The 17995-nt window shown below is 43.0% G+C and overlaps 1 protein-coding gene across 8 annotated transcripts in view; it reads left to right on the top strand.

Annotated features, from left to right (window-relative positions):
- Positions 1 to 17995, top strand: part of RAB30 (RAB30, member RAS oncogene family) — a 93030-nt gene that overhangs the window by 35975 nt on the left and 39060 nt on the right. For 2 of the 8 annotated variants that reach the window (XM_016921723.4, XM_063783318.1), the window contains exon 2: positions 2335 to 2435. The exons of 3 other annotated variants lie outside the window; for them this stretch is intronic. The gene's annotated coding sequence lies outside the window, so the exon portion shown is untranslated. Of the gene's footprint in view, positions 1 to 1824; positions 1881 to 2332; positions 2436 to 2460; positions 2481 to 17995 lie in introns of those variants that run through there. 3 more of the 8 variants (XM_063783317.1, XM_054661580.2, XM_063783315.1) reach the window with 3 other exon arrangements.

Genomic DNA, 17995 nt, shown 5'->3' with positions numbered 1-17995 from the left:
CCTACCTTACGTTAACAGTTGTATCCTCTGTAGGTGTCACAGTAGCTGGCTCATAGAAGGTGCTCAATAACTATCTGAGGAATAAATGAATGGACTCATAATTGACTGAAAGGGTGTTGGAGTCATATTAAAAATGAATTTGAGGCCAGGCCTGGTGGCTCATGCCTGTAATCCCAGCACTTTGGGAGGCCGAGGCAGGAAGATCACTTGAGGTCAGGAGTTCGAGACCAGCTCTGGCCAACATAATAAAACCTTGTCTCCATTAAAAATACAAAAATTAGCTGGGCATGGTGGTGCCTGCCTATATTCCCAACTACTGTGGAGGCTGAAGCAGGAGAATTGTGTGAACCTGGGAGGTGGAGGTTGCAGTGAGCCAAGATCGCGCCACTGCACTCCAGCCTGGGAGGTGGAGTGAGACTCCATCTCAAAAAAAAAAAAAAAAAGAATTTGAACCTGAGCTTTGCCACTTCCTGTGTGACTTTGGGCAAATTATGCTATCTTTCTGGGCTTTAGTTGCCTCATCTGTATAACAGCAATTCTATCTACCTTACAGAATGTTGTGCGGGTCAGTTAAGATATTGGCTGTGAATGTACCCACCACAGTACCTGATACATATTAAGTATTCAGTCCACCACCAGTCAAAGCCTGGCACTTAATTCTGAACATGCATAGAAGAGTTCTATCAAGTTTCAGCCTCATTAATGGAACTGTTTGTGTGTTGTGCCTGTGTGTGTGTGATCCATAAGATGCCTGTGACTTCCCGCAAGTAACACTTGCCTGGCTGGATAGACAGTTCTAACCCAGGGTGTCAGCTGCTGCACTGAGTGATACTCAATCTGATTACCCAGGGGTGCCAAGCACAGAGGCTTCACTGGAGAGCTGAACACAGACCCTAAAACTAAATTATCAAACCTAACATCGTGTGGCCCAGTCTGGTTGTCAAGATAGATGCTGTGTCTAGACAGTCATCTCCCTTGGGAAATCACAGTTGCTTAAAAAGGAGGCACGTGGTCTCCTGTTAAGAATACAAAACAGGCCTGTGAGCTGTTGAGGAAGAGGTTGCTGCTTGAGGTTGCATGGGCCTATGGAGCAGGGCCTGGGGAAAGATGCTGTCTGCTTCTATACTCATGTGAGTCTCTGGATCATGGTGGTGGCCTTCTCCTTCACTCATGTCGGGACAACTGAGTCCATGGTGCATGGGAAGGTAGAGACATAGCTATCACCTTCCCCAGAGCCAGCGATACTGTGCCTCCACTGAAGATTGCTGGGAGGAATTGAAAGGCAAGTCTGGAATATGCATTACCTGCTGGGGAGGGGAGCAGAAATCTTGCTGCAACTTGCGTGCTTGGCATGATGATCTAGGTGGCTCCCTTCTGAATGCTGTTAGGATGAGTGTTTTAAGGTGAGCACTCTAGAATTAGATAGACCTGGGTTCCAATCGTGGTGATGCAGTGACCTTGATCAAATTATTGAATGTCTGAGCCATAGTTTGCTCATTATTAAATGGAGGTAATAATGACCTGTATCTTATCTAGTTGCTGTGAGGATTAGATGATACGGCGCATGTAAAAATATTAGCTTAGTGCCTGGCACATAGCCAGTGGTCAATAAATGACCATTCTTTTTATTAGTCAGGATTTTGAGTTTAGTATTTCTTTTTCTTTCTTTTCATTTTTTTCTGCTCTCTGTGAACAAAAAGTTTGATACTTCTGATGAGCCTCACCCACACTGAACTTTCAGTCTTGCTTCCCCTCTTGCTAACTGTGTTCCTTGGACAAGTTATGGAACCTCTCTGAGTCAATGTTCTTATCTGTTACATGCAGTTTACAATTCCCATCTCACAGTGAGGATGAAATGAGATCAGAGCACCTGATACATAGTAAGTGCTCAAAATACTTATTTCCTCCCACCTTGGTTCTGGAGTATCTGAAATACGGCCCCTTTAAGCTTGTTAAGATTCCTCACTAGCCTTGTATGCAGCTGTGGGCAGAGAGCTTTGGCAGAAGGAAAGACTTTTTGTTTTTTTTTAAATGACTGTTTCATAATCTGTTGGCTCAAATCTGCTGCTGCCACACCCTGTGCCTCTCAGGGTCCCTGGGTCCTGTTGCAGTTATCATATGCCTCACCTTTAACCTAAATGACTCTGCGAAGTGGCTGCTGTGGAAGGATTTACTGAGTGCAAAATGGATTTTCTTCCCTGCTCTTTGGGGCAAAGCTGGCTCAGAGATTCTTAGCTGCAGGGGGAGGGGCTGGCAGGCCTGAACTGCAGTTGGATTTAGCAGCCAGGGGTTTTCTGGTTTTCATTAAAATTCTCTGGCTGTCTTTCGGGATAGCTCCATTGGATATGACTGTGCACTGGAGCCGGTTGTGCTGTTCTCTCAGCTGTACACACCCATCAAATCACAGTGCCCCTGAGGACGAGAGAAAATTGAAGGTAGGCAATAGCCTGGCTGAGGGGTCTTGCTCAGCAATCTTTGTGGTAAGTGGCCTCCGTTTATAACTGCAGAGCTTGAGTTTTGCAAAGTCTTAAATACAGATGGGGAGGCATACATGGCTGAGCTGGGAATGGGTTGCAGAGAGAATCCTGTTACAGCTTGCTTTTGAGGATGGACTTGCTCTTGAGGACAGATGGAGGTTTCCTGGCAGCTGTCGAGGTCCCCAAGTGTTACATTAATGAAAATGGCCTGATCTGATTATTCTTTTTTGTTTTTGTTTGTTTGTTTTTTTTTCATTTGATCTGATCATTCTTTGGAGGTACTTGATACCCTCATATGCCCAAGGGTCTTGAGGTTGGGTGATGCAGTTTTCTGAGGGTGACAGGCTGAATTAAAGAGGATTGAGATTTTTATTTATTTATTTATTATTGTTTTCTTAATTCCCAATGTGATAGCAGAGGATTCAGTTTTGAATGTTAATTTCTGGTGGCTGAAGGAATCTCACTTGAGACTGAAACTTGAGCCTGCAAACCTAGGTTCAAATCATGACTCTGTTATTAACTTGCCTTATGACCTTGGGCAAGTTACTTTCCTGGATTTCAGCTTCACAGTGTGGTTGTAGGGATTAAGTGAGATAAATTATGTAAAGCTCTTGGCATATCGAGTGTTCACAACAAATGGGAGATGTTATTAGAAATTGGCCTAAATTTGACCTGTCACTCCAACTTGCCAAGATATATTTTAATTCTGTAATATAAAACATTTGTTCCACATCCCTCCCAGCTTTGTGTCATTTAAGAACTTGAGGCAGGCCGGGCTCAGTGGCTGACACCTGTAATCCCAGCACTTTGGGAAGCCAAGGTGAGCAGATCACCTGAGGTCAGGAGTTCGAGACCAGCCTGACCAACATGGTGAAACCCCGTCTCTACTAAAAATACAAAAATTAGCTGGGTGTGGTAGCATGTGCCTGTAATCCTAGCTACTCCGGAGGCTGAGGCAGGAGAATCACTTGAACCCGGAAAGCAGAGGTTGTAGTGAGCTGAGGTCATGCCGTTGCATTCCAGCCTGAGTGACAGAGTGAGACTCTGTCTCAAAAAAAAAAAAAAAAAAAAAAAGAATATGAGGCAAACATGTTCCCTAGGGCAAGCTGAAACTCCTCTCCCTGGAAAAATACATCAAAACCATATTATTATGTTCCCCAGTGAGATGCTTAAGATGTCGGGTATTTCATATCTAGGTAACTTAGAAAAAATGGATTTTTCCTATCATTCTTGATAGATAGATTATGAGAAAGCCATTTTAATTAATATTGGGTATAAATGTTCCCTGATGTTACTCCCAAGAGAGCATGATTAAGGTTCCTATTTGCCTTTAGAGTAAACTCTTTTTCCATTCTTTTCTCCTTTTACTCTACTCTTCAAACCCTGTGTTCTAGCTATGGTGGACTGCTTACATAAAAATAATTAATGCGAAACATACAATGCATATGAAAGAATGTTTTAAATACATATTTACAGTTTAAAGAAGAACATAAAAATTGTGGCCAGATGCAGTAGCACATGTTTGCAATTCCAGCTACTCAGGTGGTTGGGGTTGGAGGATTGCTTGAGGCCAGGAGTTCAAGACCAGCCTGGGCAAAATAGTGAGATGCTGTCTCAAAAAATAAAAGAAAGAAAATTGTGAATTTGCCATCCAATTTATCAGATGGAACATTATTTGTATCCTAGAAGCTGTTTGTCTACTCTCTGCCCTGAAATCATACCCCCTTTCCTCCTCACCAGACATAATGATTATCCTGACTTTTGTGTTCATCGTTCTCTTACTTTTCTGTACAGTTTAACCACCTGTGTTTGTATTACTAAAACAAATGTTGTTTTTTAAAAAACCAAGAAGCAAGCACAAACCTAGCAAGCTTTGTTACTGTTAGATCTAAACTCTGGGTCATAATATAGCTTTAGATTCCCAGAGGGTTTAAAAGGTTCTAATGGGGAAGTCAGTGGGCAAGGATGTGAGTGAGTCCTAGGAAATAAGGATCACTACTATTGAGACATCTGACAGGGTTGTAGTGTGGGCACACACTGGACATGTGGAATATGGTCACAAAGAGTGGACGGCTCTGTCTTTTCTACTTCCAGTCTTTCTTTGGCCTCCTTTCAGCTCTCAAGGGGTAGGTCAAAGCAAAACTCTTCTGTAGGATGAAGTGAACGTCACCAACTAACCCAAACAAATAGTGTGGACATGAGCAGGTACTTCATCAGCACATGGTCAAGACAAATAGAGGCAGAAAAGAACCTCGACCAAGTTTACCTATGCATTTTTTGTCAGGTTAAAAAGAGAATATGCAGGCCGGGCCTGGTGGCTCACACCTGTAATCCCAGCACTTTGGGAGGCCAAGGCAGGCGGACCACCTGAAGTTGGGAGTTCGAGACCAGTCTGACCAACATGGAGAAACCCCATCTCTCCTAAAAATACAAAATTAGCCAGGTGTGGTGGCACATGCCTATAATCCCAGCTACTCTGGAGGCTGAGGCAGGAGAATCGCTTGAACCCGGGAAACGGAGGTTGCGGTGTGCCGAGATTGCACCATTGCACTCCAGCCTGGCCAAGAAGAGCGAAACTCCATCTCAAAAAAAAGAAAAAGAGAAAAAAAAAAAGAATACGCAGCACCACTTACGGAATATTCTTACCCAAATGTTGACTCCTAAAATCTCATCAAGTCTCTAGTGCTAACTTTAATATATTGGAAAGATGGGGGTAAGGATGACAAGTTGAATTACACTCTAAGGAAACAAACAGAAAAATTTAGAATGTAGAACATTCTGTCAGACAACTGACTTGGCTTCCACAACAAGGCAATGACATGAAAAAAATAATAAAGTGACTTAAGAATTATAACCAGATGTCATGTGTGAACCTTGTTTTCATTCGGATAGTCTATGTGTTAGTTTGCTAGGCCTGCCATAACAAAATACCACACACTGGGTGGCTTAAGCAACAGAAATTAGTATTTTCACAGTTCTGGAGGCTAGGAGTCCAAGATCAAGGTGCTGGCAGGATTGGTTTCCTCTGAGGCCTCTCTCCTTGGCTTGCAGATGGCTGCCCTCTTGCCACCTCCTTGTATGGTCATTTCTCTATATATGCACACTCCCAGTGTCCTGCTACATGTCCTATTCTCCTCTTTCTATAAGAACACCAGTTAGATTGGATTAAGGCCCACCCTAACAATCTCATTTTAACTTAATTACCTCTTTAATGGCTTTATCTCCAAATACATGAACAGTCACATTCGAAGGTACTGGGAATTAGGGCTTCAACATGTGTATGAACTTGTGGGGGGACATAATTTAGTTTAATTGCAAAGAGACTTTTTTTTTTTTTGAGGTGGAGTCTTGCTGTGTTGCCCAGGCTGAAGTGCAATGGCACGATCTCAGCTCACTGCAACCTCTGCCTCCCAGGTTCAAGCAATTCTCCTGCCTCAGCCTCCTGAGTAGCTGGGATTACAGGTGCGTGCCACCATGCCTAGCTAACTTTTGTTTTTTAGTGGAGATGGGGTTTCACCATGTTGGCCAGGCTAGTCTCGAACTCCTGGCCTCAGGTGTTCTGCCCACTTCGGCCTCCTAAAGTGCTGGGATTATAGGCATGAGCTACCACACGCAGCCAAAAAAAGACTTTTTTTGGGGACAGGGTCTTGCTTTGTCTCTCAGGCTGGAGTACAGTGGCATGAACACGGCTCAACATAGCCTTGACCTCCTGAGATCAAGCAGTCCTCCCACCTCAGGCTCCCAAGAAGCTGGGACTACAGGCATATACCACCACACCCAACTAACCTTTTTTTTTTTTTTTTTTGAAGAGATGAGGTCTCACCATGTTACCCAGGCTGCTCTTGAACTCCTGGTCTCAAGCGATCCTCCTGCTTTGGCCTCCCAAAATGCTGGGATTATAAGCATGAGCCACCACACCTGGCATTGAAAAGACATTAAAAAAATTTTTTTAAATGGCTTTTGGGTTATAAGTGGTTTTTGGTTACATGGATAAATTCTACAGTGGTGAATTCTGAGATTTTAGTGCACCTGTCAACCAAACAGTGTACACCCTACTCAGTATGTAGTCTTTTATCCCTCACTCCCCTTGCCCCCTCCTTCCCCAGGTCACAAATTTCATTATATTGCTCTGTATTGTTTTTGTGTCCTCATAGCTTAGTTCCCACTTAAGTAAGAAAACAAGGTATCTGGTTTTCCATTCCTGAGTTACTTCACTTAGAATAATGGCTTCCAGCTCAATCCAAGTTGCTGCAAAAGACATTATTCTATTCCTTTTCATGGCTGAGTAGTATTCTATGGTGGATATATACCACATTTTTCTTTATCCACTCATTGGTTGATGGGCACTTAGGTCAGTTCCATATCTTTGCAATTGTGAATTGTGCTGCTACAAGTATGCATGTAGATGTGTGTAAAAAGACATTTTTGAGATGATATCAAGGAATTACTGTTACTTTTTTTCAGGTGTGATAATAGTAGTATAATGTAAGAAGATGAATAATATAGAGATGAGTTCTGAGGTACATAGGAATAAAATGATATGATGTAGAATTTGTTTAAAAATATTTAAACAGCCTGGATGCTAAGGTTCATACCTGTAATCCCAGCACTTTGGGAGACTGAGGCAGGTGGTTTGCTGCATCCCAGAGGTTGAGGCTGCAGTGAGCCATGATGACACCACTGCACTCCAGCCTGGGCAACAGAGCAAGACCCTGTCTCAAAATAATAATAATAATAATAATAAAATATTTAAGCAAAGAAAAAAATGGGAAAGGGATAGATTAAGTTAACGTGTCAAAATCTTGGTAGGTGTTGAACTTTGGTAATGGGTGTTGGGGGGTCTGCTTTTATGTATATTTGAAAACTTTATAATCATATATTTAAAATATTTGAACACAACACAAAAGAGGGTTTAATGGCAGTGGGGTTGTTGGTGATGGCTGTCTTCAATGTGTCTGTCTCTTGAGTTACACTTCTTTATTCTGGTTGGCTACTTCCTGTGGTAGTCATGTTGGCGTCCTCTGTTGCTTGTCTTTGGACTAGATCTCTTGATGTTTCTTGTATACCACTTAGTGAAGGACATCCTCCAGGAGCTTTTTTTTGTTTGTTTTTGAGAAAGGGTCTCACTCAGTTGCCCAGGCTGGAGTGCAGTGAAGTGAAACAGCTCATTGTAGCCTCGAACTCTTGGGCTCAAGTGATCCTCTCAAGTACCTGGGACCACAGGTGCATGCCACCATGCCTGGCTAACTTTTTCACTTTTTGTGGAGATAGGGTCTTGCCATGTTGGTCAGGCTGCTCCCAAACTGCTGCGCTTAAGCAATCTTGCTGTCTTAGCCTCCCAAAGTAGGAGCTTCTTATAAAACGGTGCATGGAATATGAATTTCTGGGTCTTGTATACTTTAAAGTATCTTTCTTCTATTCTCATGCTTTATTGGTAGTTTATTTGGGTATTGCATTCTAAGTTGAAAATCATTTTCCTTCAGATTTTAAAGGCATTGCTTTATTGTCTTTTTATTGTTGCTGTAGAGAAGTTGGAAGGGTTCTGATTTCTGATTCTTTATATATAACCTATTTGTCTTTCCCTCCACTCTGACAGTTTGTAAAATCTTATCTTTGTCTGCAGTTTTCTGAAGTTTCACAGTGTGCTTCGTGTGCTGGGCCCTTTCAACCTGGCAACCTGCATCCTTCAGTTCTCTGAAATTTTATTGAATTATATTGTTATGATTTTTCTTTTTTCTGCTCTTTCCTGGGAATTTCTCTTATTTGGACTGGACCTTTAGAATATTCTTAACTTCTCTCTGCTGTTTCCATATCTTTGTCTTTTGATTTTATTCTTTAGAAGATTTCGATTTTATCGTTCAATCCTTTTATTGAAGATTTTAAAAAAGTCTGCTATTATGTTGTCAATGTCTAAGAGCTCTTTTTGTTCTCTGTGTTTCCTTTATATAGCATCCTATTTTTGTTTCATGGATGTAGTTTTATTTCATTTTTGTGAGAATATTAATGGTATTTCCGCCCTTGCATATTATCTGTTTCCTTCAAGTCACTTTTTTTTTGTGTTTGCCATGGTCTGTATCTTTATTAGAGGCTTTCCCAAGATGTCACTCTAAAATGTGATCCTTGGCTGTGTTGCTCCTGATTAAGAGGGGGAGGAAAAAAGCTGTCAAGACCTTGACATTATGCTAAGTGAAAGAAGTCACTCACAAAAGACCACAGAGTGTAGGATTTCATTTATATGAAATGGCCAGAATGGACAAATCTATAGAGACAAAAAAATAGATTAGTAGTTACTTGCGGCTGGGGAGTTGGGGGAATGCAGAGTGACTACTAATGTGTGTAGGATTTTCATTGGGGGAATGGAAAATGTTCTAAAATTGATTGTAGTGATGGTTGTACAACTCTGTAAATATGCTAAAAACCATTGAAATGTACATTTTATTTTTTTCATTTAGTTCCTAGAGAAAATTGTATATTTTAAAAGGGTGAATTATATGGTATGTGACATAAAGCTCTTTTTAAAAAGTACCGTCAGGAAACTCTGAATACAGAATGGAGATAATTAGCTCTGAGCCTCACGGTAGGGTGATCTGGATGGGCTGTTTGTTGGGCTCCTCTGATGTTACCATCTTCAGGTTTTCCCTTGGGTACATTCACCAGCAAAGAGTCTTTCACTCTTCTTCGGATGGTGGGGTTCTATCTGACTATGTTTTGGTACTCAGGAGAAGAAACATGGGAACCTTTGCACTCTACCTTCTGTAGACATAGTGCCTTATCTATGATATGTTTCCCCCTCATCCACGCTGGATACTGCCAGGCCAAAGACACTCTTACTTTTTATTATGGGGAATGCTAAAGATTTACAAAAGTAGGGAGGGCAATACAGTGAATTCCCATGTACCCATCATTCAGGTTCACTAGTTTTCACTTGATGGATATTTTAGTTTGCTTTGTATCCTGCAATCCCCTTCCTCAGATTATTTCAAGCAAATACTGGATATTTCTGTTTTGTGCTCCCCAGAGACAGGCCTTTGGAGTTTTGTTAATGAGGAGGGGGAATCTAGGTATCTAACTCCTTGAGTAGCCTTCTCTCTTGTGTTCTTTATTCTAGCTTCCTATACACCTGCTCTAGGAGTACAAGGTACTGTCAGTTCCTGTGTTTTTTAAGGATTCTGTGGTTTAAATCAGCTGAATTCCACATTTTCTGAGTATGCTAAGTCAATTACTACTTGTTCATCTGCTTCCCAAGCTTCCAAAATTTGACACCATTGTCTTCTCTTATCTTCTCTGTACTTATAAGGTTTTTTTTAATAAAAAGAAAGCACTTTACTGAATTTTTGTGGGGTTTTTGGAATAAGTGAAATTAGATGCAGTAGTTCAGTGTGACACCTTCTCCAGATTGGCTGCTCTTTTTATTCTTTTCAATCTTGCCCTATCCTATTGTTAGTCCATTTTTGCATTACTACAAAGAAATACTTGAAGCTGGGAAAATTATAAAGAAAGGAAATCTAACTGGCTCACAGTTTTACAGGTTTACAGGAAGCATGGTGCTGGCCTCTGCTTCTAGTGAGACCTCAGAAAGCTTACAGTCATGACAGAAGGTGACCGGGAGCCAGAATGTTACATGTGAGAGTGGAAACAAGAGAGAGTGAGGACAGAGGTGCCATACTCTTAACCAGATCTCACATGAACTACCGGAGCCAGAATTCACTCATCACCAAGGGGGTGGTGCTAACCATTCATGATGGATCTATCCCATGATCCAAACACCTCACACCAGGCCACACCTCCAACACTGAGAATTACATTTCAACATGAGATTTGAAGGGGACAGATATCCAAATCATATCACGTATCCTATTCTACTCAGCCCTATGGCCTTATTTTTTTTTATGTATGTGTGTATGTGTATCTATATCTATGTCTTTTTTTTGAGACAGGGTCTTGCTGTGTAGCCTAGGTGGGAGTGCAGTGGCATGATCAGAGGTCACTGTGGCCTCAACCTCCCAGGCTCAAGTGATCCTCCCATCTCAGTCTCCCTTGTAGCTAGGGCTACAGATACACACCACCACACCTGGCTAATTTTTTAATTTTCTTGAAGAGATGGGGGTCTCACTATGTTTCCTAGGCTGGTCTCAAACTCCTGGGCTCAAGCAATCCTCCCACCTTGGCTTCCCAAAGTGCTGGGATTATAGATGTGAGTCACCATGCCTGGCCTTGTATCTATATCTATATCATCTATCTATATCTGTTTATCTATATCTATGTATATATTTTATTTGCCTGGAAAACTCCTTTTCAATTTTTTTAAGAACAAAGAGGAATTTTTCCTTATTTTAACATGCTTCTCTTTTGACCTTAAGCCCAGGCAAAGGTAAGGAGTCCCAGCTTCTGTGTACTCCCCTCTTATTATAGAAGTGTTTGCTTGCACTTTGCTGCATTACAGTTTGTTTACCTATCTGTCCTGGCTTGTGAAGTAACAACTATACATTATTTTTCTTTGTATCATGAGCACAGTGCCTCACTCCCAGTAAACATGTTAACTCTCAGACTGGATAATTCAGCATTGTAATTTCAGGAGTGGGGATGAGCTGCAGTGCCCCTTTCCTTCTTGTCTTTTACAAGCACAACTGTTTGGTAAATATAAAGGAGCAAAACATGCCCTGAGGGCTTGTTGTTATGCAATGTTGTTCCCTTTGCTTTCAAGTCTGGTGTTTTTTACACAGTCAGCAGGTTGCAGAGGGAGTGAGGGCAGCTATAACAGTGTAAACATCCTAACAAAGAATGAATGGACTCAGTCAGAGATGTGTTGTTTCCTTCGTTTGATTAAAAGGCTTATGGTCTACACTGTGCTTCACAATGAGAAACTTCTTAGTTCTGCAGCATCTTCCATTGCTTTTTCTCTTCTGACAAAATGTCAGGAGAATTTTAAAAAATTGCTGATTTTGTTGTTAAAAAATCAGATATGAAGGTATTATCAATGTGAAGTCCTGGTAAAATGCAAATGGATAGCTTTGAAAGGGTAACATTTAACCTGTTGTTTCTTAAAGTGTGTTCTCCAAGTTGCTATACATCTTCCTCCAGGAGAAAAGAAATAGGGAACTTACTAGCGTTCAAACAAACTTGGGATGCTCGGTTAAACGGAGTTAAATAGGGTTTCCTACTTCAAGACACCTCAGATCTTGAAAGATGCTATAACTCTCTCCTCCAGGAGGAAAGAAATAGGGAATTAACTAGTAGTCAAACAAACTTGGGATGCTGAGTTCAACACAGTTAAGTAGGGTTCTTTACTTCACGCTTGTTACTGTGCATTGCAGATCTCTTAGAGGGGTACATGGTAGGCAGCATTTTCTAAATTTACTTTTCGTCTGAGTAACAGTAGCATTTCAGTGTTGTGTTTTGTGGAACACACACAATTCTGGAAACAGCCTCTTAGCTTAAATCCATCCTTTGTGGTCTTGTTCAAATGCCACTTCCTCTAAGGCTTTTCTGTCTACCCCCAGAGATATACAATGTTTTCCTTCTTTGAATTGTACTGCCTTCACTTGTCTAATTGTCTCCTCACCCTTCCCCTACCCTATAAGAGGTCATACATTTTTTGTACATGTTATATCACTTTCCACTGCATCAGGGACATTGCCTTCCATAAAACTGCTCAAGAAATGTTTGCAGTACTGCATTGGTTCCTTAGTTGAGTCATCCTAGAGTCCAGAGGGCACTGGCAGGGTGGGGAAGCCTGAGGCAGATCTGGAGTTTGAGACCCTCACTATTTTGGCATGTAGATGGGTGGGGAGCTTACTCGCTGTGTCCTTGCTGGACAAGGGCCAGTGTAAGAAGTTGGTCCTGAAGGGCAGAATTGGAAAGCGAAAAACAAGAGATGCTGACATTATAAATCAAATGTGCTGAAGGCCTATTGTATGCCTGTGGTAAGCTTTGAATACTTAAACTTAACGCTAACCTTTCAAGTTGGTGATATTCTTCTGATTCTCTAGATGAGAAAATGGGGCATCAGAAAGGCAAAGCAGAAGTAAGTACTGGGGCTACAAAGATGAATAAAATCCAGTCCTTCACCAAGAGGCCCCGGGATATGGAGTAGATAGTCTTATAAGTAAATAATTGTGAGCAGTGGGGTAACTGCACGGATTAAACTCTGTCGAGGTATTGTGGGAGAACCAAATAGGAGACTCTGACCTCTGTATGGGAGATGGAGGGAAGGCATGGCAGGTGGTGAATCCAAGAAAGCTTTCAGAAGGAGAGTGATGCCTGAGCAAGGTGGAATAAGAATGCATGGGCTGAAGCATGGAGGTGAGACGTATCACGGGGAATTCACTGTTACTGGGCTATAAAATGTGAGTTTGGTGAGAATTGAGGCTGGCAAAATTGAGAGGATATTATAAACAGATTGAAGAGTTCTGGACTTGATTTTGAAATGGGAAGCCATTGTAGGGTTTTCAGTAGAAGAGCAACAAGCCAGCACGTGTTTTGGATATGTATTAGCCAAGGTGGAAGTGAATCTGAGCTGGGTAGGACCTGAGGCAGGGCCATCAGCTGGGGCTCTCAGCACTGGTGCAGGGGAGATAGGATGAAGTCTGACCCACGGCAGTAGCACAAGTAGAAGAGAGGAGGAGACTGGTTTGATAAATATTTAGCAGGTAAATCAGCAAGACAGGAGCAGACAAGAGTCAAGTACAACCCTCAGGCTTTGTGCTTGTGCATGCCTCTTCTTCCCTTAACCAACATTTCAAGTCTGCCCTTATCTGAGCGCTGACCTTAAGCAAATCCTATGTGAAATGTAGGTTTATGAACAATTAATTAGGAGACAGTGTTTTATGGGGAGATTGTGACATGAGATTTCTTTAAATACTGTTGCTTTCAGAGCATTTATATGTTGTGTATCTCAGAATTCTTATTTTTCTAACTTCAGGAACAAATCTATTGGGTAAAGCAGTGGTTCCCAAGCTAGATTATCACCAGAATCAACTGAGAATATTTTCCCCCAACTATTAGAAAAATTTTAATCATACTAAGAATTTGAAAGAGTAACAAATTGAACACCCAAATACCCACCAACTAAATTAAACAATTGTTAACATTTTGTCTTATTTCTCATGTTTGTGTGTATGTGTATATATACATATATATATATACACATACATACATATGCATATATACATATATGCTGGACCATTTGAAAGTTGCAGATGTTATAACACCTCACCTGAAACTCTCATTTCAGCATGTGTATTCTAAGAATAAAGACATTTGATACAACATAAAATTGTATCTAAAACAAAAAACAAAGTGATCATCTGATATCAGGCCATGTTCATATTTGCCCAGTTGTGACCGGGGGTATTTTTACTTCATTATTATTATTTTTTAAATTGCCCATTACTAATGAAAGAAACATTTTGTAGTACTCTAGATTTCACTTCTGATTCTGGTCAGTTATTCTTTTTTTTATTTAAAAGTTGTCTTTATTTTAAAATTATAAAATAAAGGATACTTATTTAAAAATTCAAGCAATGCAAAAATATCTAATAAAAATATCTAAAGTAAAAATTGGAAGACCTTTCTCCATTATTGGAAGTTAATGGAACAGACTTTCTTAATCAGAATATCTAGGGAAGGGATCTAGCAGTTTTATTTTTAAGAAGCTCTTTGGACCAAGTGCAGTGGCTCACACCTGTAATACCAACACTTTGGGAAGCTGAGGCAGGAGGATCACTTGAGGCCAGGAGTTCAAGACCAGCCTGGGCAATATAGTGAGACCATGTCTCTAGAAAAATTTAAAAATTAGCTGAGTGTGGTGGCATGTGCTTGTAGTCCCAGCTACAAGGGAGGCTGAGGTGGGACAATCACCTGAGCCTGGCAGGTCCAGGCTTCACTGGCCATGTGATTGTGCCACTGGATTCCAGCCTGGGCAACAGAGCAAGGCCCTGTTCCCTGTCTCCCCCACCCCTTCACCCCCACCCCTAATAAGAACAAGCTCTTTGGATGAGTTTAATGCAGTTCAACTGGTACCAGCATTTAGGAAACACTGGTCTATTGTAAGGCATACCTACAGCCGTGATTTTCACTTGTGATCAAACCAAGAAGTACTTAATTAAGTGCCTATGATGCATTGAGCTATGTTCTAGGAATGTGAATGATCTAATGAAATACATAAAATATATGATCTGTCTTCAAGAACATCTTGTTGGAGAGATAAAACTGACATTCACAAAGTCATTAGGAGGAAGGGAATTAATATTTATAGAGCACTTCCAATAGGCCAGGTACTGTGACAGATGCTTTACAAAAATATCTCATTTAAATCTCACAACAGCCCTTGAGGTAGTGACATGGGATCTTTGAGGCGTTGCTTTTCTGGCTGGAAACCTGTGGCCGGTGGCGCCTTTGCCCTAGTTTTGCTCAGGCCTTCTGGGCTTGTTCCGCCCACTCGGCCTGGCAGGCTGTGCTCAGCTCATGCTACCGGGCTGGATCCCATGCCTCCAAGGGAGACTGGAGTCAGGCGTGGAGCAGAGAGAGGTGTGTGAGTGAGCATGGAGTCTGGCCTCTGCACAGCCAGACATCCCAGCTGCTGCTGCCAGGCGGGCAGCTCAAGGTGCTTGCATGGGCGCTAGCTCTCTGTGAGGCTGCAGCTGGACCAGGTGCGCTGCAAGCAGCTTTCCCAGCTGGCACTGGGGAATGAGGTGGTGCCCGGAAGCTTGGAGGCGCCAGGAACCATAGGGCCCGGAAAAGGGAGTCACAGCCCTGGATCAGGGAGCTCCCAGGTCTGGGCTTCCTGGAGGGCCACAGCTCGTCTCTCCTCTTCACTCATAACCTGGCGAGCAAGGGACATGTTTCAATCCTGTTTGTGTTACAGCAACTCTTTTAGCCTCACCATTCAGTGAGTCTCAAGTTCTTGTCCTATGACCAGGAAGAATGAGGTACACAGACAGGCGGAAGGGTAAGCAAGACAGAGAGTAGCTTTATTGAGCAATAGAACAGCTCAGAGAGGACCCGTAGTGAGCAGCTCCTCTCCATGGCCAGGATGTCCTGATGAGTGTTTAACTCCTAGCGGAGAGGATAGCTCCTCTCTGCAGGCAGGTTGTCCCAACAAGTGTTCAGTTCTCAGCAGAGAGGGTAGCTCCTGCTATCAGCAGAGAAGGTAACTCCTCTCTGCAGCTGGTCATCCTGTCATCTGCAGCTCTTGGCAGAGAGGAAGTGGCTCCTCTCTGCGGGCAGGTCATCCCATTGTCTGCAGCTCTCAGCAGAGAGGAGCCCCTAGAGTTGGTGGCTCCTCTCTGTAGCTCTCAGCAGAGAGGAGGCCATAAAGTGAGTGGCTCCACTCTACAAGCAGGTTGTCCCATTGTCTGCAGCTCTCAGCAGAGAAGGTAGCTCCTCTCCACAACTGGTTGTCCCATCCTCCCTCTGTTCCGTGGTCTGACTGAGCCCAGGGCTTTTATGAGTCTTAGAGGGGAAGAAGTGCATGCAATTGGTCCATGGGTGGCCATGGGCAGGCTGAAAAAGGCACCACAAATCTCCAACCTGGTTTGTGGGACTCACAGCCCAACTCCCAGGCTTCAGGCTCCCCTGGCCTGAAGGTGGGGTCTCAACAGGGACTCGCCCCCTTCTGTCCAGGAGCTTGTCTGCCTCCTGCCTCAGTTGTGGCAACAGGCACAACAGGCTGCTCATGCCAACGGGCAAGTGCAGGCCAGCGCAGAGCCGCCCTCAGCCCCCACCTTGGCTTTTTCCCATGTTTGTCGGTGCCTAAAGTCCGGAGGGGGCTGAGGCAACAGAGTCCTAGCATGAGCACACCCAGCCAGGCTGTGACAGTGCCCGAACTTGGCCCCAACCCTGCTCTGAGATTAGAGCAGGCATAAGGAGTGGGGGAGAGGCCAGGCAGTGGGAGCAGGCACCTCTGAGCCTGCACAGGCAAGCGGGGGCCTTCCTGGACCCCCAAGAGTACAGGGATGCCTGGGTCTGGAGCCGTGGTTTGAGTGGCTGTAGCTGTGCCCGAGAGGGTGGGGCTTCTACCTGCTCCGTGGAGTGGGAGGCCTGGGTCTGCAGCCATGGTTTGTGTAGCTGCAGTGGCACCTGGGTAGCTCCCTCCCCAGTTCAGAAGGGGTGGAGCTCCTGCTTGTCCCTGGCTCTCGCTAGCTCCATGGAACATGCAGTCCTGGCCACGCCTTCCAGCTGTAGCCAGCATGATGGCAGTGGCTGCTCCAGACAGCTCACCATTGTCATCAGTAGGCAGTATTATTCCCATTTTCTAGTTAGGGGAACTGAGTCTCAGGGAATGACTTGCCCAAAGTCATTCAGCCTGTAAGAGATGGAACAGAGCCATAATTTTAACCCAAATCTATCTGAATCATTCCATTAAGCTACCTCTCATGGTAACAATAGCCAACAATTGTATTGAATTTCCTACTGAAAAAAAGTACTCTTGCTCCCACTCTGATATTTGAATCAGAGAATGATTATAAGACCAAATATGATCAAGAGCTAAATTTGTGTGTACTAGTAACTTAGTGTTCTAAAGGTTCAGAGATGGAGAGATGAGGGAGGACTTCGTGGGGGAGATGGCATGTCTGCTGCCCTGAAGGAAGAAGCAAACTAGAACAGTTAATGGGAAGCTAGGTGAGAGAAAGATGGGGCAGGGGAGTGGGGGTTTGTGTTGCCACATGGTAAAACAGGGTAGGCATGGAAAACAGGTGACAAGAGGCCACTTCCTAGCCACTTGCTTCCTGAGATAGCCAGGCAAAAGGGAAAGAAACAAAATGACCTGTACCTTAATTTCCATCTTCACTTTTGCTGAGCATAAATACATAGTTGTTATTTTTTAAAAAAACCTTTTGGCCTGGTGTGGTGGCTCCTGCCTGTAATCCCAGCACTTTGGGAGGCTGAGGTGGATGGATCACTTGAGGTCAGGAGTTCGAGACCAGCCTGGCCAATGGGCAAAACCCCCATCTCTACTAAAAATACAAAAATTACTGGGCATGGTGGCACATGCCTGTAATTCCAGCTACTCAGGAGGCTGAGGCATGAGAATCACTTGAACCTGGGAGGTGGATGTTGCAGTGAGCCGAGATCGTGCCACTGCATTCCAGCCTGGGTGATGGAGTGAGACTCTGTCTCAAAACAAAACAAAACAAAACAAAAAGCACAAAAGAACTTTTTACACTCAAATAAAGCCAAATACTTACAGCCAACTGATCTTCAACAAAGCAAACAAAATATAAAGTGGGGAAAGGACACCTTGACAAATGGTGCTGGGATAATTGGCCAGCGAAATGTAGAAGAATGAAACTGGATCTTATACAAAAATCAACTCAAGATGGATCAAAGACTTAAGTCTAAGACCTGAAATCATTAAAATTCTAGACAATATCATCAGTAAAACTCTTCTAGATGTTGGCTTAGGCAAAGAGTTCATAGCCAAGAACCCAAAAGCAAATGTAACAAAAACAAAATAAATAGATGGGACCTAATTAAACTAAAAAGCTTCTGCACAGCAAAAGAAATTATCAGCAGAG

This window comes from Pan troglodytes, chromosome 9, assembly GCF_028858775.2.
Source record: "Pan troglodytes isolate AG18354 chromosome 9, NHGRI_mPanTro3-v2.0_pri, whole genome shotgun sequence".
Taxonomy (NCBI): domain Eukaryota; kingdom Metazoa; phylum Chordata; class Mammalia; order Primates; family Hominidae; genus Pan; species Pan troglodytes.
The sequence above is the reverse complement of the archived record's forward strand: the minus strand, read 5'-3'. Positions and strand labels throughout refer to the sequence as shown.